Source organism: Capra hircus, chromosome 21 (genome assembly GCF_001704415.2).
Source record: "Capra hircus breed San Clemente chromosome 21, ASM170441v1, whole genome shotgun sequence".
NCBI classification, from domain to species: Eukaryota; Metazoa; Chordata; class Mammalia; order Artiodactyla; family Bovidae; genus Capra; species Capra hircus.
The window spans coordinates 65105031-65129896 of NC_030828.1; the positions used below are offsets into that span (position 1 = coordinate 65105031).

Sequence of the window (24866 nt, forward strand, 5' to 3'; positions counted from 1 at the left end):
AAAGTCTGTCACTGTTTTCATCATTTCCCCATCTGTTTGCCATGAAGTGGTGGGGCTGGATGCCATGATCTTATTTTTTAGAATGTTGAGTTTCAAGCCAGCTTTCTCACTCTCCTCTTTCACCCTTATCAAGAGGCTGTTTAGTTCCTCTTCACTTTCTGCCATAAGGATGGTGTCATCTGCATATCTGAGGTTATTGACATTTTTTTTGGCAGTCTTGATTCCAGCTTTTGCTTCATCCAGTCCAGCATTTTGCATGATATATTCTGTGTATAAGTTAAATAAACAGGGTGACAATATACAGCTGTGGGCACATTTGAGGACAGGATCATGTAAGAAGCATTAGGATTGACCAGATTGTATTCTCTAAATTTTATTAACTCAAATATAATCTAGTCAATTATGTTTATGACTAATAACTGGATAGACAGATGTTTGTGTCATTCAGAATTTATTTTCTTTCTCTTCATAGATATTGATGTATTGTTATAATTGAACGAATAAAAAAACGTTATCTTATTAGTTTGAGCTTTTGCTACTGATGTTATAGAAAGAAAAAATTCCTAACCTACTTACATTTTTGATAAGCAACATGTAGTACATTGCATATAATAATATTTCTGTTCTGGAGTACTAGTTGGCTTGCCATTTTGACTTTCTTCATATGATGGACATATGGTTTAATCATCCCTTGAGTAGTTACATAAATAAATAAATGAACATATAAATTGAATTAAGCAGAGTCACCACTGAGAATGTGAAATAAGGATATTTTACAAGATTGTGGGTATTTTCTTTTTATTTATTCATTTTTTTAATTTAAATTGACATATAGTTAATATATGGGCTTCCTTGGTAGCTTAGCTGGTAAAGAATCCACATGTAATGCAGGAGACCCCGGTTTGGTTCCTGGGTTGGGAAGCTCCGCTGGAGATGGGATAGGCTACCCACTCCAATATTCTTGGGCTTCCCTGGTGGCTCAGCTGGTAAAGAATCTGCCCACAATGCAGGAGACCTGGGTTTGATCCCTGGGTTGGGAATATCCCCTGGAGAAGTGAAAGGCTACTCACTCCAGTATTCTGACCTGGAGAATCCAATGGGCTGTATATTGCTTCCATATCTTGGCAATTGTAAATGATACTGCTGTTAAAATTGATGTACATGCATCTTCTTGAATTAGTGTTTTTTTTTTCTTCTAATATAAACCCAGGAGTGGAATTGTTGGAGCATATGATCATTATATTTTTGTTTTTTTGAGAAACCGCCACACTCTTTTCCATATTTTACATTCCTGCCAATAGTATATGAAGGTTCCCTTTTCTCCACATCCTTGGCGATACTTGTTATCTGTGTTCTTTTTGATAGTGGTCGTCTGACAAGTGTGAGGTGATATCTCATGTAGTTTTGATTTGCATTCGTGAGGCTGAGTGGTTTTTCTTGTGCCTGTTGGGTACCTGGCATTTTCTCTTTGGAAAAAATTTAAGTTTTTCTGCCCATTACAATTTTTTTTTTTTTAATATTGAGCTATATGAGCTGTTTGTATGTGTTGGATATATACCCCTTATTGGATGTATTTAAATGTACCCAAATAAAGATTTAAATGTACCCAGTTCTGCAAAAGTAGCACCATTAAAATTATCTTTTTTCTGTTAAACTGTTAAAATATAAAGCTAGTTTTGACAAGTGTCTTTCTTATTCTTATGTGGTGGTTTTAAATTAGAAAGGCTTGAAGTTCGTACCTACCTAGTTCCACAAAGCTAAATTACTTTTAAATTCTAGTTTAATTCTCCCATTTCCTCCACAGAATGAACATAGGACAGCACACATTCATTTTCCAAGAAGCAAAATCTAGGCAGTTAGCTTTGTGGGTTAAGAACATAGAGAGAAATAAGTAAGGAAGACTTGAACTTCCTATCCTTGGATAGGATGATTTGTTCACAAACATTTCATGGTTATTTCAAAAGCATCAACGTGTGTATACAGGAAATAGAAATCTCAAATATGGACCAGTGATGGGAATATGGTATGAATCAAAAATTATGTTTAGTCTAATTCAGCATAACTGAGGCAATTGAAAAAAGGGAGTAGTCATTTCATTCATTTTTAGAACTATTTTATATTACATTTGGGGGCTTCCCAGGTGGCTCAGTGGTGAGTCCACCTGCCAATTCAGGAGGTGCATGAGAGGTGGGTTGATCCCTGGGTCTGGAATATCCCCTGGAGGACGAAGTGGCAGCCTGCTCAGTGACTGAGCGTGCGGGCGTGCAGCAGTTCATTGTATGTTCCTCCACAAACCACGCTGGTAGCACTGGCTAATAACGTGTGGCCCTCCACAAGCCCATGGAAGACCCTGTGTTTGAGAAGTGATTAAAGAGGCTGACTTCACCACCCCTTTCACTGAACCCTCTTTAGAACATGGGCAATTAAATAGAGGAAGCACCCAAAATGATCAATGTTGAATATGAATTTTGTATGAATTATGTTCACTGATCACGCATGTTCTCCGAGGCCCGTTATAAAAGGAGATTTTGTTCCTGGGCTTTTATAATTGTGTTGTTATTCATGGATCAATTAAGAAGTAAATACAGAAAGAAAAACGTGTCTGGATCAATGATGAGTTCCATGGGGTATCTGAAACAGGAGTTTTGATTAAACCCGTAAGTGATTCTGAGGTCCATCATAAAGACACGTGGCTAAATTATTCCCTCTGTGGGACAAGAGTGCTTGGTACCTTGCGTTTGTACTTTTGTGGTTCTTGGGGATGGATTGTATTTTTATTATAATATTGACCCATAGATTAAAAATATGTCAATAAATTAAAAAAATATATCATGTACCTATTATTAAGGAATATAATAAAACATGGATTATTATTAAAATCTAACTGAGACTGTTTACTGTACATTAACAGTAAAGGACCTTACTGTTCTGGAAAGAAGTGTATGTACATCTGGTCATCTGTATATAACAGTTTTTGTTCCGTGTTGGTGCTACATTTCTGGGTGGTTGTGGTATTAAGGAAATGAAAATGCATTAACTTGTATAAATTCTTGTTTAAGTAACCACATTTAATTAAGAGACAGAGACCGGTGGTGAGAATGTTTTGTAAGAGAACACTTCTAATTAACCCAATCTGTTTTTTCATTGATTTTTATTAAAAGAATAAAAATGAAACAAGTCGTTTCTCCTCAATGGCAATGGCTATATAGATAGACAAAAATTTTGTTCAGTGGTCTTGCCTAGTGGATAAGATCACAGATATTGATATATCTGTATAAGAAGAAGAGGTTATAATTTTATATCTTGATCTTCTTTTAAAAAGTCAGCAAACTACATACCAATTTGAACCCATGTTTTGGTATCAGGATACTGATCCGTCTTGTTTTCTGAGTTAGATATTCTAGGGAAAATTCTAAGCTCGTCTACTCTTTGAAAGACATGCTTGAGCCTTTCCGTGGCCCAGTGACTTGATTCCAGGTTGGTGTCTAACCATTTTGAGCTCTCTTTAGAAAAATAAAGGTATGATAGTATTATTCCCTGAATAACACAATAAATCAGTAAGTGAATGAATCCCTAAATCCACATAGTGGTGAATAGGTGAGATTGTCTGATGAACAAAATACGTCCAATTCCATAAAAGTTAAGTCCAATAAGGTGATCTTGGGCTCTTCCCGTGTAAGTAGCAGGTAAAGTAAGATGTCTCTGATGGTAGTTTGTTGAGCAGTGAATTCAGTGGTATTCATATTATTTGACAGCCATACTTACGTAAATGAAAGAGTACCCTTCTTAGGAAAATGATGAGAATATGATATAAAGTGAGTTTATGATTAATCTAGTCCTCCCTACAAATAATCAATTTTTAAAAAGCTAACTCTATTTTTAGAGTTGTTAATAATAGACTTTTTTTCCCCCCTTTATAAAATGAACACCACACAGCTGACTTAATCAGCTTTAATGGTGAAGACCCTGGCTATTACTTCTGGGACTAAGGAGCTTAAAGACTGAAATAAGGAAATATCAGTGTTGGTGTTCTAAGCTCCGATGGGGATTATTAATGGGATCCCACTGAATTATTTCAATAAAATAAATAGTCAAATAGCACATGAAATTAAGGAATGCCAATTATGAGCCCATGATTGGAATGTGTCATAAATTAACATTTATGATTAATTCAACTCAGCCCCACTAGGGATCATTCATTACTAAAGGGATGCAAGGAATTTCACATATTTTCAGAGCAGTATTATATTAACTTCCTACTTAATATTCTGGCCACATTTGCTGAATCCATTTCTTAATTGATTAAGATTCAGTTGTTAACTGTTTGAGGCTGGAGTACTTTGGAGGACGGCAGATGTCTTTTTTGTTGGTTGTGGGCTAAGATCATAGGGCTGTTCCTGTTGATCACCAGCTTTAATATCATGACAAATCAAGTGGAAAAGGAGCAGGTGGGCACTGATCTCAAGGAAGGGACTGATAGGAAGGAAGTGTGCTGATTAACCCCTATGTGCAAAAACAGAGCCTTATTGTGAAAAGTGATTGAGTCCTTTCATGCTACATTAACAGGGCCACTAACAGACCTTGGTTGTGTTCAAGCCTTTGTTCTTAGTTTTGTGTCACTGCAGATTATTGATTGTATAATTATTTTTCGTGAATCTGTGAACGAATGAATTAGTTAAGGAAGGGATATGTGGATTAAGAAATAGAAAGTTATGCCTGGATCAGTGATGGCTATTGGTGGAAATGAATGAATTAATAACATTGAGTGTGCCCTCTGTGTAACTCCGAGGTCCATTCTGTATAGAGAATCAGTCAATATTCTTTGTAGAAATTAAGTAGTAGGAGAAGATGGGGAAAGACATTGTGGTTTTTCTTGGGCTTTTGTGGTTCATGGATGTGGATTATATTATTGGAAGTGAATCAGCAGATGAATAAAGAAAGAATTGTACATCTGAAATAGGAAGAGACCTGCTTCTGGAACAATTTGTTTTTTTTTTTTTTTCTTTAAGAAAGGAAAAGGTGTTTGCCTATAACTATAAAAATAGTTATAGTTATTTTTCTGGTGTTTACTGCTAGATTCAGTGGTATCCATCATATTTTTCAAGTAACCATAACTTAGAGGCTTCCCTGGTGTCTCAGATGGTAAAGAATGCACCTGCAATGCAGAATACCTAGGTTCAGTCCCTGGGTCAGGAAGATCCCCTGGAGAAGGGCATGGCTACCCACTCCAGTATTCTTGCCTGGAGAATCCCATGGACAGAGGAACCTGGCGGGCTACAGTAGATAGATTGCGAAGAGTCAGACGAGACCGAGTGGCCTTACTAACCATGTACTTAACAGATGGGTATTTGTAATCATTCAGTTCAGTCACTCAGCCATGTCTGTCACTTTGCGACCCCATGGACTGCAGCCCACCAGGCTTCCCTGTCCATCACCTACAGATCTCAATCTGGGGCTTGGTGGTGGACTGAATAATGTTTATTATATTATTCATAACTAAAAATTCAATCCTGGATTAGTAAAAAATTGATTTTGAGCCAAAGTTTATTGTTATCTAGTTCTGCCTGACTAACAATCATTAAAAAAATAAAATCAAAATCTATTCTAAATCAGCTGTTTTCCTCCCCAGAGTGAACATAGGACAGCTGATTTAATCACTTAATAAAGAATTTTTATTGTGAGCAAGCAGCATAAAGTCTAATATAAGTAAGTCCCTTGGTTCACATTCTTTGTTTGAATAGTCTATTCATGAGGGTCAGCTGAAGAATTCCAAAGTAATAATTTTGTACTACATACACAAAATACATAAAACACTTCCAGTATGGACCAGTGATGGGGATGTGTCACGAACCCCAAATTGTGTTTAAGCTAAACCAGTACAACTGAGGTCACTTTAGCAGAAGATAGTAGTGATTTAATTTAGTATTATCTTCTCTTTTCTCCACGGTTGCTTTCACCATCTGCATGTGGGTACAGGGGCTGATAACTTTGCCAGCAGCCTAGAGATGATTGCTGATGGTAGTTTCATTATGTTTTCATGGAACCATCTTTGACATACGAATGAATTAAATCAGAGAGGGCCACATAGGAAGGAATGCTGAATGTGGGTTTGATAGAAAGCAGGGATTTTTGAACCATCCGCATGTGTAGCTTTCAGTTCCATTACAGAAGAAATGTTGTTTTATTAGCTCTACAGGGCGAGAGCCTAAAGTTTCAGAATCTGATTTTTTGAATTTTGTGATTGTGTTTCGTGTGTGTGTGTGTCTCAGAAAATTAATCAATACATGAAAAGAAATTTCCTAGCAGGGATCAGTTATGAATCTCATGGGGTTTCTCAAGCAAGAACTGTGATTAAACCCATCTGCAACTCTGAGGTCCGTAACAGAGCGGCATCTCATTATTCTCTTTGTGGGAAATGAACCTACCACACCTTCTTCTCAGGCTTTCTGGTTTAGGGTATGAATAGCTTTGTTAAAATAAATTTAGCCTATGAATTAAAATATGGCAGTGATCAAGGAATAAGAGATATATGCGTCCAACTTTGTAAGGTATGTAATGAAAGATCGATAATTCTGAAAACAGTTTTTTTAGATTCTTAATAGTCAGGGCTCTTGTCATTTTTGTAAGGAGCAGATGGTCATTTGCACACAAAACTGAATGTTTTTGTTTTGTGTGGAGGCATGTTGCCAATCAATCATTTTACTAAGGAAAGAGAAATACATTTACATAAATAGTTTATTGAATAAACTAGGTAATTGGGAGGGAGAGCATGGAACAATGATGAGACTGTTTTATTCAACCACATTTGTGTTTAATTCAGTTTTTTATGCAATTTTATGTTGCATACAAACAAACATTAAAAGAACCAGTTTGCTATTCTTTTGGCTGATGACATGAGGACAAGTGTAAATATTATCTAAGGTCCTTATCCAATGTGCGTGGGTCACAGATATTGAAGTATAATTATAAGTGATCAAATGTATACATCTGTATCTCAGTCACTTTTTCAAAAAGTCAGCCAATAGTACATCAGTGGAAGGCATGCAGTTGGATGGAAAGATCCTAATTCATCATGTTTTACACAGCTGTTGTCCATGGGAAGATAAAACACTCAAGGCTTTTCCAGTGGTACACACAGACTTTGATAAATAATAGTGTTTCAGTTCTGTTTTGATGGTTATTTAAACTTTTTGCAATTCTTTTAGAAAAATAAAGAAATGGTCTTATTATTCCATGAGTAATTAAATAAAGGAATTAGTGAGCAAATTAATAAATTTATTAAGTAAGGTCAAGCTTGGACCCTTGGTGAGATTGTGCCATGAGTTGCCTCTCCTATGGATCCAGTTCCACACAATTAAAGTTCAGTAAAAAAGATAGTCTCAGCCTATCATGGGTAATATATAGAGAGACATATGCTTAATAGTTATAGTTATTTTTCTGGTGTTTACTGCTAGATTCAGTGGTATCCATCATATTTTATAAAATAAAAGATTGCACAAGTTAATATATATAAAGTAGAGCTCTTTCCAAATGTTGAAAATAAGATGCAAGTCAAGGATTATGGTTACCTAATTAGTGGTCATTTAAAGTGGATAATTGTAGATTGATTCTTTTTAAAATTTGCTTTTAACTGCTCAGAGCAAGCATTTTGCCAGATTTGATTATTCGCTCATGGCGAAGATCTTGACTTTTACCTCTTAGATAAAGAGAGAAGAGATCAATATAAGTAATAAAATTCATGTTCTGTTGGGGGCTTGGTCATGGGTATCCACTGAGATATTAAGGAATAAATGGCTACATACATCAACAGTTCTAACGTGGACATGCATTGGTCAGTGATTAAAATATGTTAGGAATTTGAGTTACGATTAATCCATTTCAGCGTGACTGAATTTATTAGGAGAAAAGGATGAAAAGCATTTCACTCATTTTCTGAAAAGTTTCAGTTCACTTCAGTCCTTCAGTTGTGTTCGACTCTTTGCGATCCCATGGACTGCATTAGGCCGGGCTTCCCTGTCCATCGCCATCTCCCCAGCTTGCTCAAACTCATGTCCATTGAGTCGGTGATGCCATCCAACCATCTCATCCTCTGTTGTCCCCTTCTCCTCCTGCCCTCAATCTTTCCCAGCATCAGGGTCTTCTCCAATGAGTCAGCTCTTCGCATCAGGCAGCCAAGGTATTGGAGTTTCAGCTTCAGCGTCAGTGCTTCCAAAGAATATTCTGGACTAATTTCCTTTAGAATTGACTGGTTTGATCTCCTTGCTGTCCAAGGGACTTTGAAGAGTCTTGGTGTTCCACTTAATTTCTCTAACTCAAATTTAAATTTAAATTTTTTTTCAATTTTAATTTTCATACCGCAAGGGATATAAACGCTATTGATATTGTTATAGACTATGAACCCATCAAGGAGGGGAATATACAAAAATGAAAAATTTTGCCTTTTTCTTAATCATGGTAGAAAATGAAAGTTCATTGTCTTATCTTTAAAATATAGATGCAAGAAGTCTAAGCATGGACCAATGGCTAACATGGAACTGATATGATACAAGGAAATGGATTAATTCATATTTTCAATGCTGGGCTGCATTGCACAAAAAGCTATTTCTCTAGCTCTGTGGGAAGTGAACTTTCACAAACATATTCATATCTTCAAGTGTCTTGGTTTTATTTTCCTAATTCATGAACATTCTATTATTATCAGTGAATCAATGAATATGTCAAGAACAACATATCAAACAAAGGCACAGAATACCAAGTCTGGATCGATGATGAGTATGCGTGGGGCATCTGAATACCATTTTGATTAAACCCAGTTTGTAACTCTGAGGTCCATTGTGTCTTTGGGAAATGTGCTTATAAAGTAAGTCAGAAATATTCAAGGATTGTGTTCTTGACCTTTTGTTGTTCATGAATATGGATGGCATTATTATAAGTAAATCGATGCATGAATAAATGAAGTAGAAATAAAGAGGAGAGCTACCCCTTATCCAGCTGTGAAAGGAGCTTATGAACCAAAAATTATTGTTAATACATTTCTGAAAAGTAGAGTTCAGTAAGCTAGACTAAGGGTGCTCCTCCTTTGAGAAAGTGTAGATAGACATATGTGAATATCAGTGTTCTTGGTGGTAAGCTTCTGGCCATATGTCTTATTTTTAAAATATTCATATAATTTATTATAATAATACTTAATATAATAGATAAGATCAATAGTAATATAACAAATCGTGATAGTACAAAATATTTTGATAAATAGTAGTTTAATATAATCAATAGTGAAAAATAAGATACAAGTGATTAGATAGTTATTGAAACGTGGAAAATGTTTCAGCATGAGAGTTGTGAATCCTCTTGTGTTCACTGATATTTATTTTTAATCAAGTAGATGCATGTTGAAGATTTTTGTGGTAAGCAGATGGATAGATTTAGTGTCTCTCAGTATGTTTGTTAAGTGTCTTTAGGTTTCACCAATATTGGTGCCATTATTACAAGTGAGTCAAAGCATAATTTCATATCTGTATTATTTAAAAGAGTAAAAACTGAGGGCCAGTGAGGAACACATGTAATATGTGAAGGAGCTCAGTTAATCTTGTTTTACTCCCTGGAAGTCCACGTAAAAAAAAAAGATCCAAGCCCCTCGTTCTTCAGGGAAGGATAATATATACCCTACTCTCTAAACATATCTTGCTATTAACTTTTAAATTCAAATAGTCAAAAATAAAAATTTAGTTTCTTAGTAACACTATGTGGCCGGTGCCTGCCATTTTTAAAAATTGGAGTATAGTTGATTTATGAAGGCTTCCCTGAGAGCTCAGTTGATAAAGAATCTGCCTGCAATGCAGGAGACCCTGCTTTGACTCCTGGGTTGGGAAAATCCACTGGAAAAGGGCTAGGCTACCCATTCGAGTATTCTTGGGCCTCCCTTCTAGTTCAGCTGGTAAAGAATCCGCCTGCAATGCAGCAAACCTGGGTTTGATCCCTAGGTTGGGAAGATTCCCTGGAGAAGGGAAAGGCTACCCCTGCCAGTATTCTGGCCTGGAGAATTTCATGGACTGTATATAGTCCTTGGGGTCTCAAAGACTCAGACACGACTGAGCGACTTTCACTTTGAAAACTTATAGTTGGTTTACAGTGCTGTGTTAGTTCCAAGTGTATAGCAAAGGAAATTAATTTTGTGTGTATATATTTCAGTTTTCTAAGATTCTTTGCCTATACAGGTTATTAAGTAATACTGAGCAGAATTCCCTATGCTATATAGTATGTGTTTGTCAGTTATCTCTTCTATATACAGTAGGATGCATAATGGGCAGTGCTAATAGACAATATTTCCATTGTTGGAGAAAATGTCATCAGTGAGGAAACTTGAATGTAGTAACATTTAGTGTTGAGTAGCAGACGACTCTATCTGTACGCATTTTACTTTTTAAAAAAGGTCTGGGAAGTTGTCTTTAGAGCTATTTGGTGTTGTTCAGTTGCTCAGTTGTGTCCAACTCTTTGTGACTCTGTGATCTATAGCCCACTAGGCTTCTCTGTCCATGGGATTTTCCATCCATTTATTAGAGCTATTTAATAATTAATTAATTAATAATTAATGAGTTAAAGTGTATGATATAGTCAAATTGATTTTTATAACAAGAATTTAAATTCATCAAAATCTCCCCCATAAAGATTTTAAAATTTAAAAAATAAAAAATAAAATTAAAAAAAAATAAAAATAAAAATAATTTGTTGAGGGCCACTGGGGGGGAAAAAAAAAGTTATCTGGCCTTTCTGTTTTGGTAGGGATATATAGACACATTTTAATAATATAAGTCATATGTTGGGTGATGGATTAAAAGGTCTTCATAAAAACATTTTGAAAGTCTTCACCAGTTTATGTCACACTAAAAAGTAAGTCTGTAGATGCAGAGGATTCCTCTGTTGGATTGACTGAGGAAAATGTGGCAGAAACCAATATTTCTGATTAATCTAGTAATGTAGAACTAACTTCTGTTTTAAAAATCCAAGTTTACACTTTTCGTTCTTTACAAAAAATCTGTTTTTTCTGTCTGATTGAACACTCCACATTGAATTGAGTTATTGTCCAATGATGAGGATGTTGGCTATTACTTCTGTGGGTAAGGAGCAATGTAAGTAACAAAAGTTTCTATTCTTGGTTTGTGTGGTTTATTCATGTGTGGTCACTGAAGTAGCTCAATAGAATAAAAGGCTGTATGCATAAAACCAAATCTAAGAACACCAAGTATGACCAGTAGGGAGAAGGTGTTATGGGCCAAGGAGCAGAATTAACACGTTTCAGTACCTCTGAGATTCATCTTAAAAAGAGATGGAATGCATTCAATTAACATTTTCAAAACTGTTATCTATTCCATATTATTTTAGCACCACAGTTGGTTTAATATTTCAATATTGTTAGAGACCCAGCCTATTAATTGTTTAGAGGAAACTCCTAGAAGGGGCAACTTATTGTGTGTGTTCCAGAGGTAGGGTACATTGTGGTTTTCGGATGGTCATTACATCATATTTAAAGTCAATTGAATTAAATGTGTATGGCTCATTTTTTGTGATGGTCCTGGCATGATGCAAGGTTACACTTATATCTAGTCTGCAAACTCTGTCAGAAATCAGTCTAGAGGCAATGATCAGAGTTACATCAAGGATCCCGTTCTGGGAGTTTGTGACTCATGGGATAATGGAGGTCTAAATTAACAAAGAAAAAGAGAGTGCTAAGCCTGGACCAGCGATGAGATTGGAGGGTGTCTGAATCAAACATTTTGATTAAAGTGATATCTAACTCTGAGGTCCATCATTTACAAGTGGCCTTCTTTTTTTTTTTTTTCCTTTATGGAAATAAGTATACAGCAGAAGTTCAGAATATGCAGATATCTGGATCTCAGACGTCTTCTGGAGATAGATTGATTTTTACAAGTAAATCAATATATGAGTAAATGAAGAAATATAAAGATGGGTAAATATAAAGAAAGCTGAGCATGGACCAGTTATGTGAGTATGTAACAAACATGGATTATTATTATACATTACTATAGCACTGAACGGAGGACATGGCAGCCCATTCCAGTGTCCTTGCCTGGAGAATCCCAGGGACAGAGGAGCCTGGTGGGCTGCCGTCCATGGGGTCACACAGAGTCAGATACGACTGAGTGACTGAGCACAGCACAGCACACAGCCCTGAATTTTAGTGAAATATATTCATAAAATATGAGTCTTTTTCCCAAAGGAGTATGTATGCAGACATGCATCAGATTCAGTAGCATTGCTTGATGTAGGTAGGGTGCTAGTTGGTTGCTTTATTTAGAGAAGGGAAAATTACATAAATGCTGATTAAGTAATTATCTAATTGAGAAAAGGATGAACATAGCTCATCTTCAGAATGTGCCTTATGAAAATGGTTATGGTTAATCCAAGTCTTTACAATGAGTTTTATAGGACTTCCCTGGTGTCTCAGACGGTAAAGCCCTGGATTGGGAAGATCCCCTGGAGAAGGAAATGGCAATCCACTCCAGCACTATTGCCTGGAAAATCCCATGGACAGAGGAGCTTGGTAGGCTACAGTCTATGGGGTTGCAAAGAGTCGGACACGACTGAGCGACATCATTCATTCATTCATTAAAAACAACAAAGCCACGTAGATTTTAAATCTCTATGGGTATTGAAATAGACATATGGAGATAATAAATATTATTCAAGTTTCTTATCTAATGTTAGTTCCTAAATATTGATGTGTTCTTACATATAAATAGATGAAGTTCTAATCTCAGGCAATAGTTTAAAAGGAGGCAAACATGGCTCAATAAGAAAGAAGAATACTGACTCATCTTTATGTATACCACTAATTCTCTCTTCCTAGTTTAGTATGAACATGTAGACGGGCACATGAAAATCAGTTCTATTTTGGGTTGTTTCCATTCTGGATTTCTGTCATTTTCTTTGTGTGTTTGCATATTTGAACATATGATCACATATTCCATGAATAATTCCAGGCCTGAATAAATAGAACAGTGAACAGTTGAATTAATGTGTGAGTAGGGTCAAGCATAGACTTTGGTGAGAATATGCCACGAATGATAAATTCTAAATTCACCCATTTCTCTGCAAATTGAGTCCAGTAAAAGGATTATCTAGGCTTTTACTTATGTGGGTAGGGGTCTATAGACAGGTATGAGCAGTAGTAGCAATTTTTCTTTTTGAGCGATGAACTCAACTGTGCTCATTGGAGTATCTGAAAGTATTAGTTAAACCAGGTAGTAGGAATGAGTGCTCCTCATGGGTCAAAGATGAAAATGAGACTTGAGTGGACTTCATGATTAACCTAGTGTCACACAGCTAATATCCTTTCAATCTGTCTACATCTGGACTGTTCCTTCTTTTGAACATTGGCGTTTGACCCCACAGAATGAAGACTGGCTGCTTCAATCAGTCTTCTCTGAGGAAGATCTTGGCGGTTCCTTAGTGGGTAAGGATCCTAATGACTCAGATATAATAGTACTAGTCAAAAGATGTTGTCATAAGATTTTGGAGTGAATTTTTCATTAGACTTAACTGAATTATTTAGATTAGGAAAGTGCACGAGAGCTGGAGTAAGATGCATTTCATGAAGCAGGGGTGTTCACTGATCCATACATACCTCAATGAGAGCCACTAGAAAAGAGGTTGCATCTGTTGAGAAAGATCTAGTTTATGGGAAAAGAGCCTGCATACAGATCTTGGTCATTTCTAAGGATCTTGTTCTTGGCATTTTTTTCTATTCACGGCCATTGATGTTATTTCTTTTGGTGGATCAGTGAATGGATCAATAAATAAAGGTATAAATGAAGTAAGAGATTATTTAGCCTGGATCGATGATGAGTACCCTGGGGTGTCTGAAGTCAAGGACTTTGATTAAACCCTGTAACTCTGAGGTCCATTGTAAAAAGATTCATTTCTCTTTGTTATCTCTATAGGAAATGAGCTTGCTCAAGGATTTGAAAATATTCAAGAGTTTGTTCTTGTGTTAGGGCTTCCTAGTATTGTATTTTTAGTAAATCAATGCATGAATAAATCAAGAAAGTATAAATGAATAAGGACAAAATGGTTTATTCCCGGTTCAAATATGACAGAGTATAATATAATATATGTAATATAAAAATCATTATTAATACATTTCTTAAGCACTGGGTTCCAGTAAAATAAATTGACTGAAGCTTACCACTTTGGGTAAAGAACATTTCCATAAGTGGATGTAAAGAGCTCATGCTCTATTTCTGGGCTGGTTTGTTAGTTTTTATTTTATTAAGAGAAGGGCAAAGCTTTTACTTAATTATTGATTAACTACCTACCTAATAGAGAGAAGGCTTTATACAGGGATCTATGTTAAGAATATGTCACATGACCAGTTATGATTAATCGAATGATCTTTGCTACTTTTTAATTAAAAAAATTATCTAATCTTTTTCCTGAGCCTGATGAGCATTTGGACAGGCATTAATACTGTCCTGATTCTTTTGTGCCACAAATATTAATGTTACTATTATAAATGTATCAAGTAATAAGTTAATATTTTAATCAGTTACTTGAACCATTTGTTATGAAACAAGGAGAGTGATTAATCCACTTCTAACAATTGCTATCTAGATAAAGGAACTGGAGCTAGGCTCTTAAGTTTTGGAATGGTCATTATATTTAGAGAGTATTTCTCTTCCTGGTCGTTGGTGTAGTTTCTTTAAGAAATGTAAGATAAAATGGCTCCATGTGTAGTTATATACATACATACATTTATGAAGGTGGAAGAGGCATGGACAATCGCTGAGAATGTGCTTGAATCTAAGATTGAGATTACCTGAATTCTTTCCACACAAGTTTCATTTGGAAAGGTGTTACAGCTCATGGGCTTCCCCCATTGGTTAGACTGTAAAGAATCTGCCTGCAATGCAGGAGACCTGGGTTCAATCCCTGCATCGGGAAGATCACCTGGAAGAGGAAATGGCAACCCACTCCAGTATTCTTGTCTGGAGAATTCCATAGACAGAGGAGCCTGGTGGGCTACAGTCCACGGGGCTGTGACACGACTTAGCAATTGAACAGCTATAGCTCTCACCTGACCGGATAGAGGGCATGCACACAGCTGCGTGATAGTCACAGTGCTTATTCTTCTGTCTGATGTTAGTTTCAGAGGTGTTCATTATATTCACTAAATTTAATACTTGGTTCAATCAATCATTATGTCATTCAGAGTTTTAATAAACAATAAGTACTAGCGTTTATTCCTCATCACTTGTTTAGTTGACTTGAATTTAACTAAAAAAACCTGAATCTAGGTTGCCTTATTTTTCTACCTGCCTGTCTTATCTGTCTATTTTAATATTTGCTTTGTACTCTACAGAATGGATGCTCAATGATTCAATTAAGGACTGTAGAAACTTATGTAAGTAACAGTCAAAGTAATTGCTTCTGGTTTGGTGGTTTGTCATGGGTGTTAACTCTATTATTGGAAGGGATAAATGGCTACAAGTACAAATTAAATGAATGGAGGTCTTATGTAGGCCAATTCAGTACATCTGTGGTCAATTAAGAAGAAAAAAGGAAGACCATTTTATTTATTTTCACAGTTAATTACTCAATTAATTAATATACAATGTATTATCAATTTTAATTTGAATCACAGTTGATTTAAGCCTCCATCTATAAAGACAGAGTTTTGTCACATAAGGCTATCTGTGCCTGAAAATCAAAGGAACTGGTAAATGACTCACTCAAGGACAGGGGTCTGAAATAGTTTAGATAAAATCAAACCCTGATTCTTTTCATATCACATATTGTGATCTCTAATCAAACACAAAGTTTCCCCACACTTAGTCAAATTCAAGATCCCTAAAAGAAAAACACAAGTACTATATTTATTGAAAAAAATTTGTGTATGAATGGACCCAGAGAATTTAAACGTGTTGTTCAAGGGTCAACTGTATACAAATAAATAAAGAGTTTGAAGCATTGTCCAACTCTAGTAACGTCCCAGGAAGTAAGAGAATCTGTAAATAAATGTTAAAAAGACTGGTTCAGTTCAGAAAGTCATGTCTTTGGCTAATGATGCTATACAAAGTACATGTAATAATTACTCTTCCTATTCTGGCTCAGTGTTAAGCTTGATGTTCACTTTCTTCAGGGAAACGTCAGTAAATATTAACCCTAATAAATAAATACCTAAGCTACTGGTGTAATGAAAGATGAAATGCATGGATTAATGAACATGATATCTTAGTTCTTTTCATTTTCTCTGCTTTGTTCTCAGGGTGGGTGTGCCAGGCTAATTTAAAGATCTTTCCTGGTCAGGAGCTCTAGGTAAGAGTCAAAGTTATAGTCTTATTTCTTGTGGTGATTTGTTTAGGATGTTAACTATAATATTAAAAAATAACAATATAATTTTAAAAGGCCAACCATGGCCCCCTAATACATTTGGAATTGACATGAACCATTATATTGATTTATCAGTATTTGCAACCGTGTACATAATCAGCAAAATGTAAATTCAGAAAAAAACCAAATGAGTCTATGGAAATATGTTAGAGATACTTGAAGGTTTTGTTTGCCATCATAGAAATGTATTTTATAATAACTGCTTTATTATAAATGTAAGGCTAGAAGGCCTGCCTGGGTGGTGTAGTCAAACAGAATCTGCCTACCAATGCAGGAGACACAAGAGATGTGAGTTTGATTCCTGGTTAAGGAAGATCCCCTGCAGTAGCAAATGACAACCCACTCAGGAAATGGCAACCCGCTCCAGTATTCTTGCCTGGAAAATTCCATGGACAGAGAAGCCTGGTGGGCTAAAGTTCATGGGGTCACAAAGAATCGGACACAACTGAGCGATTGAGCGTGTAAGGCTAGAAATAATAAACAAACAGTAAGTTAGTTAAAAAATAAATGCTTCAAGCACGTTTCCTCCAGCTAGATGTTATAGATAATATAAATAATGGCCAGTATTTATTCTGCATTAGTAGAGTGTTCAGTGTGGTTTATTTTCTTAGCTAAGAGTTATATATTAACCTTGGTAATATATAGCATAATCACTGAATAATGAAATGTAGATCCAAAGATTAATAGAGAAAGCATCTCAATCATGTTTTGGAATGGACACATTCCGACTGATTTAAGCATACGCCTTGGTGAACAGTCTCTAAATTTGCCTGTACTTAGAAACCAACATAAGAGTGTTCTGATTTTACTTTGGGTGGTTTGTTTAGTTTATTCTTTGAAATATTGAAAAATATATTCAGGATAAAAAAATACTAACCATGGTCCAGTGATTAAATTGGAAATGTATGAAACACTGGGTTGATTAATCTATCTTTAGAATAATGAGGGTGATTAATGAAAGAAGTATACTCAATTAAGCAGTGATTGTAAAGAAAAATGAGGAAGCTACTGAAGGCTCTTATCCCTGAGCTTTTGTGACTCAGATATTTATTTAATTATGATTAGTAAATTAATGAACTAATCACTAAACAGAAGTAGATGGGAGGAAGAAAAAGAGGTCCAAGCCTGGATCAATGATGATGTCTGATGGCGTGTGAATTATATATGGTAAATACCATGGTAAATACTTTTTGTTCAACAGAAAACAAAATCTATCTCCTCTGTTGCAAATTATTCTATGGATCAGTGATAGGAGTAAACAACAATATTATTATTCTAGTTTTGGATTCATGAATTTCTATATTATTAATATAAATTGATCAATGATAGAACCAATAAACAAAATATAACTAAAAACAAGAATGAAGCCTTATCAACCATAGTGTATTTCGTGGGGCCAGAAATAATATTAATCTAAATTAGAGAAACTGATGCACATAAAGAAATATATGGACCAAAGGAATTAGCTCTTTGTCTAAGTATCGTATCATTATATTTCTATTTATGCTCACAGATATGTAAACCATGGAAAATGTAAATACCTTTGTGACTGAGTAAATGAAATGAAGAAAATAAGAACCAATACACAGATGGTCTCAATTTTTCTCTATCACCTCCTCTGCTTTTTACTCCTCAGAATGGATGCCTATTAGCAGATTTCGGCATCTCCCACGGTCATACGCTCTGTAGACCGAGGTGAGTAAGGCAGTAAGCAAATTTGTGTCTTTGAAAGCTTTTTTCTCTCTCTGTATTCACTGTATTATGAAAAGTTTGAAATAAAATTAGCATTAGTAATAATGAGGTAACTAATGAACTTATACAGATGAGGATAAAGTTGATTAGTCAATATTTGCTGCAATGAAGTTGATTATTGAAATAAATACATTCCATGAGCCAAAATATTCTTCAGGCACAAGTTAGTCATATTGAAGGAGTTGTCCTTTAGTTTTTTGATTCATAGATACTTATCTTATTATTATTAATGAATTAGTAAAGTGATCAGGAAACAAAGGTAGATCAGAATGAAGAAAAAGGGTCTGAAGGTTGGACCAATGATGATGACTGATGGCATATGAGTTGGATACAATGAATACTGTGTGTCTGAAACTCTGAGGTCCAGCGAAAGAAATCTAGTTAATTTCCTTAGTTGGGAGTATCCCTACAGGCAGATGTCAGGAATATGTAGGGACCTTGTTTTATTCTTTGTGGGTCATGAAGTTTTTAAAAAAATTATTATAACAATATTACTGACCGAATCAAAAAGTATATAAATGAATAAAAATGAATGAATGACTACAAATGGGTTAAGTATTGTTCTCTACTTAAATGTGTAGTAAAAAGAAATGACATTAATATGACTTAAAATGAATAACTGATGAATGAAGTATATTATGCATTTTTGAGTAAAGATGATATAGACATTGATATGTAGTAGCCCATTATTGATCCGAGTCTGTTGCAAGTTGGATGTTTGTTTTGTTAAGGGAAACACAATTACTATAAATTAATATATATAGTAATACTTAATTGTGTTTCCCTTAACAAACAAACATTCATTTTTATTCATTTATATACTTTTTGATTCTGTCAGTAATATTGTTATAATAATTTAAAAAATTTTTTTTAAATTTAAAATTTTAATTTTTAATTAATTTTTAAATTAAAATTTTTTCTTAAAATTATTATAACAATATTACTGATAGAATCAAAAAGTACATAAATGAATAAAAATGAACGAATGACTACAAATGGGTTAAGTATTGTTCTCTACTTAAATGTGTAGTAAAGAGAAATGACATCAATATGAATTGAAATGAATGATGAATCAAGTATATTATGCATTTTTTAATAAATTGATAAATACCTAAAGTGACTATGTATGAATTGTGGAAAGTAGGGCTCAATGGATAGAATATCTCAAATTTATATCGCCGGAGTCTGCTTGGTAATATGCAGAAATGACGCTCCAGCTGATTTCAGCTTTTGCTGTGATCAGGATTGTCCTATTGCCTCTGGATTAGAAAGAGAAAAAGTTGAATGATGGTCACGTTTGTCACCTTAGATCGGGTCATGTGTTTAAATGTATTCCTTGAATTATTTGAAGTATTAAATAAAGAAGTTATGGCCAATGATAAATATGCTGTGAAACATATTTTTAAATTAGTATTGTGCCCCAATGACGTTGGTTAAGGAAAGAGCATCAGTTCATGTGTGAAATATTTCTATAGATAGATATTGGAGATATTCAGGGATCTTATTCTTGGATGGTGTGACTTATTTTTCATTTTATTATTACTAATGAATTAATGATTGGTTTTATACAAATGTAGAAATGAATGAAGAAAAAGAAAGTCAACATGAAGCAATGAAGATAATTGATGCCTCATGAATTGTAGATGCTGAATAATATGTGTGTCTGGAACTTTGAGGTCTAACACAAAACATAATTAATCAAATCCCTTTGTTGGAAATGATCTTGTAGAGACAGATACTAGAAATATATAGAGATCATAGTCTTACCCTGGGTTCTTTGATTAAATTTATTATTGTTAGTGGATCGATAATGTAACTATTAAAGAAGTGTAAATAAATAGATGAAGGAGTATTAAAGAAGTAATAAAGGAATAGATAAATAAAAAGAGAGTGAAGTGTTATCTAACTGTGAAGATATGTGGTGAGGCAAGAATTATTATTAACAGAAATTGAAAACACTGATGCCTCTTAGGTATCAACTGATCAAAGATAACAGAGTCAGTTTTTATTTTCTGTTCATTAGAGTCAGTTTTATTTTCTATGTCAATCTTAAATTTGAGGTTATTCCTTTTGTTAAGAAAAAATTAAAGTATGAAAAATTAATGACTATCAAAGTGGTTTAAATAAATAAAATATGGAAAGGAAAATCAGTTCAGAGAAGGTCTCATTTTTATTGACTCATCTACTCTGCTTCGTATCTCTCAGAATGGACCAGTGGAGCTGGTTGAAAAGCTCTTTCACGGACGTGCTCTCTGGTTGTCTCCATGCCTTTGGTGTATAGAGGCCCATGTGAGTAGTAAAGTTTTTGTCTTCTTTTGATAGGTTTTTAAAAAGCATATTTATTGGCCAATGATAAATATGAGATTATTCCCAAGCCTTTTTTTAAGTTAAAATTTAGGGTAGAGTAAGAGTAATTAATGAAACAGATCATGTGATAAATGATTCTAAGGACAGACGTAGAATACTCAAGTTTGCTATTTTTTGGCTTTGTATGAATTGTAGAGTTTTAAAAACTGTTATTTAGGAATAAGGAATTAGCGTACAGGAGAGTGAATAAAAAGAGGCTGAAATGTGGATCGATGATGACCGTTGGTGGAGTATGAGTCATGGACAATGACAACTTCATTCTGGAATCTGAGGTCTACGGAAAAGACGCAGAGTCTATTGCCTCTTTTTGAAATGATCCTATAGGCTGATTTTAGGAATCTAAATGGACTGTTCTCTTAGATTATTTTCATGGAGTTTGATTCTTCTTGTAAGTGGATCAATTAATTAAGAAACAATGTATAAATATTAAAAAGTGAAGATTAATAGCATGAAGATGTGTGGTAAGGCAATAAAAACCACTAAAATATATTGAGAATACTGAATTCCATTAAGCGAAATAAGTGGTTTGAGTGCCTTAACTTCTTTGGCTCATGTTAATATAGATATTCTTATTCTGGGTCCATAGCCAGTTCAATATTACTCATTTTTTAAAAAAGGAAATTTGTAAATATCATTCCAAATTAGTATATTAGTAATTGATAGACTAAATGTAAGGCAGAGTGCACACAATAATGGATTTAGTGTCTTGATTTTGTTATGTGTTTTGCTTTGTTCTTCTCAGAAACAGAATGCTGAACCTCGAAGTTCATGGTGGCCTCACTGTAGGAGTGTTAAGCCCACTGTGAGTAGTAATCAAAGCTTGTGCTTGGTTTGGGTGATGTGTTGAGGGTTTCCTTGTAATAATTTAAAATGTATTAAGTATAAGAAAAGAGACCAACTATGGTCCAGCAATTAAACTGGAAATGTATGAAACAGGATGGTGTTTAATCTATTTTTACAATAGTGACTAATGGAAGAGCTATATTCAATTAGGCAATGATTCTAAAGAAGAATGATACTGAAGGCTCTTGTGCTTGTGTTTCTGTGATTCGTGTATATTTACTTAATTTCAATTAGTATATTGATGAATTAATGTATAAGGAATGTAGAGGAGAATGAGAGAAAGACGCCTAACTTCAGGTCAGTGTGGCATAAGAGTCACTCACATGCCACACGTTTGGAAGTCTGCAGGCCAACACACAAAAATCTCATCTGTTTCCTTTCTCATCAATGAGCCTATGGATTGATGTTAGGAATATATAATTATATTCTTCTTATAATTTTCAATTCATAGGTTTCTATATTATTAATATAAATGAATCCATAACAGAACTAATAAATGACATGGAAAAAAATAATGGTGATACTGATGCCTTGTCCACCCATGAATGTATGTGGTGAGGCAAGAAATAATATAAACTGAGAAAACTGATGCTTGTTGAGAAGTAAATGGACCAGTGATGTCACCCCCTTTTCTAAGGATCGTGCAGACAATGACATTGATAAGTAGGACCCAGTTTGATAAGCCTGGGTCTGTCTCAAGTAGAGAATGTCAACTTTGTAATATTATAAATTTATATATAGATCATATGTACATATGTTTAGAAGAGTTAATAGTTACCTGAGTAAATCAAAAAATGATGAAAACAAAGACTGAGGGAGAAAAGAAAGATTTCAATTTTTCATTATTTATTTTTCCTTGTGCCTCCCAGAATCAGTGCACTCAAGCGGATATATGCGTTTTCCATGGTTTCCTTTGTGTATTGAGAGCCTAGAGAAGAATGTGAGTAAAGGTTCAAGTTCTTGTATTTCATGAGGTTTTGTAAAATGTAATTCAAAGCACTGATCATGAAAAATGTGCATAAGAATGAAGAAACAGGCTCAGGTCTGGACCAGTGATGACTGTTGGTGGAGTATGAGTCACGGACGATGACCACTTCGTGTCTGAAACTCTGAGGTCCAGTCTAAGTCTGCTGCCTCTGTTTGCAGTGATCTTACAGAAAGATGTTAGAATCGTGTTTCTAAGGATCACATTATTAGCTTTATATGTAAGCTTATATATAAGTATAAATTATGAAAAATAGTACTCATAGTTGAAGAAAACAAAGACCAATTCAGAGAAAGTCTTAGTTATTTTTCTGTTTTTGTCTGCTCTGTACTCCTCAGAATGGACGCACACCAGTGGGTTTCAGTATCTTCTGTGGTCTTGGACTCTATAGACTGATGTGAGTAATACAGTAATTAAAATTTATGTCTTTGAGAACTTTTTTCTCATGTATTCACTGTATTATAAAAGTGTGATACATAATTAGTATTGGTTAATTAATGAATCAATCAACAGACTTATGCCGATAAGAATGAGGAAATAGAGGCCTATACATGGACCAGTGATGATGACTGATGGCGTATGAGTCATGGATGGTGAATACTATATGTGCCTGAAACTCTGAGGTCCAAAAAAAGTGAAAATGAAAGTCACTCAGTTGTGTCCAACTCTTTGCAACCCCATGAAATGTACAGTCCATAGAATTCTCCAGGCCAGAATACTAGTGTGTGTAGCCTTTCCCTTCTTTCCGGGATCTTCCCAACCCAGGGATTGAACCCAGGTCTCCCATATTGCAGGCAGATTCTTTACCAGCTTAGCCACAAGGGAAGCCTGAGGTCCAATAAAAACAAAATATAATCTGTTGCTTCTATTTGGCATACTATTACAGACAAATATTAGGAAAACAAAAGAATAATTTTCTTAGCTTGAGTTTATCAATTTTTCATCTTACTATGAAAAATTGCCCAAAGAAAAAATCAAAGTACAAGTGTAAATAAATTACATGGAAGATGTTGGAGTATATTCACTCTTAATATATGTGGTGAGTCAATAAAAACTCTTAATATTGATTGATAATACTGAAGTTCATTAAGTTCAGGTCCTTGACCTCTGTGGCTAAGAATGATGCAGACAGTAAATGACAGTAATTGTTCTTATTCTTGGTCTGTGTCAAGCTTGACCTTGTTTTGTTTGTTAAGAATAAGTTAATAAATATGATCCCAATGTACTATATTCCTAAGCAACTATGTAAAAACTAAAATTAGTGCAGTGTCCCTCAATTTTGTTATCATCTGCTCTGATTTGTATTCCTCAGAATGGATGCACCTGAATTTATTAAGCATTTGACTGGGATCAGGGCCTCTGCTGGTTTTCCTGTGTATAAATACATGTGGGTCATGTAAGTAGTTGTCAAATTCTTCTCTTGGATTGGGTGTTTGTTTATTCATTGTGATAATAAAAATAGCATTAAATGTATTCAAAGAAGAGTAGCCATGGTTTATAGATGAATACAGAAGTGACAGGAGATGTTTTGTTGCTTAATTGGTGTTGATATCAATGAAGATGATCAATGAAAGAAGTATATTCCATGTGGCAAATGACTGTATAGACAGATATTAAGGATCTTTTCCTTGAGTATTTGTGATTCACAGATATTTATTTTACTATTATTAGTGAACTGATGAATTGATCAGTAAATAAACATGAGAATGAAGGATGAGTTCCTTACTTGGACCAATGATGAAGACTAGTGGAGTATGAGTCACACATACGATGAGTACTCACGTGTCTGAAACTCTGAGGTCCAACACGAAGAAATCTAGCCCAATCCCTCTATTGATTCTACTGATTCTATTGACAGATGTCAGGAATATTTTCAGTACAAAGATATTGTTCTTGGTCTTTGTGTTCATGAATTTTTACCAAATCTTACTTTAAAAGAATAAATGGCAGAATAAATAAACAAGTGTTTAAGTAAAGATGAAGAAGCTGAAATATTGTTCATTCTTAGAATGTATAGTCATGAAAAGAATACTAATATAAATTGAAGCCAATATTAGATGGATCAAGTATATTATATCTTTATCCAAGGATGATGCAGACAATAAGTAATAGTTTCTACTCTGAATCTGGTACAACTTTGATGCTTCATCTGTTAAGTGAAAAATAAAGAAATATTACCATTAATCAGTAAATACATAAATGACTCTTTGGTGGAAAAAGTGAATACATGGAGAGAATGTCTACATTTTTTATCATCTTCTCTGCTTGGTACTATCCAGAATGGATCCCACAAGCTGATTTAAGCTTCTGCTCTGATTAAGATCATCATGTTGGCTCTCTCAGGAGGGTAACAAAGGTTAGTAAATGTTAAAGTTCTTGTCTTTGTTTATTTGTTTAAGGATTTCACAGTAATATTAAAAAATAATAAATATAATGAAAACGGACTATGTCCAAATATAAAAATCATTTTAAACATTATATAAATTAATTGATAATGAAATATTATGTTGAT

General features: G+C 34.5%; 1 long non-coding RNA gene across 17 annotated transcripts in view; it reads left to right on the forward strand.

The window, feature by feature from the left end:
- LOC102168946 overlaps window positions 12564–24866 on the forward strand; it is a 33346-nt gene continuing 21043 nt past the window's right edge. For all 17 annotated transcript variants that reach the window (XR_001919918.1, XR_001919910.1, XR_001297059.2 and 14 more), the window contains exons 1-10: window positions 12564–13471; window positions 15377–15418; window positions 16283–16332; window positions 18044–18102; window positions 20365–20448; window positions 21269–21328; window positions 22239–22309; window positions 22693–22751; window positions 23667–23750; window positions 24634–24710. This is a non-coding gene — a long non-coding RNA (uncharacterized LOC102168946). The remainder of the gene's footprint in view (window positions 13472–15376; window positions 15419–16282; window positions 16333–18043; window positions 18103–20364; window positions 20449–21268; window positions 21329–22238; window positions 22310–22692; window positions 22752–23666; window positions 23751–24633; window positions 24711–24866) is intronic.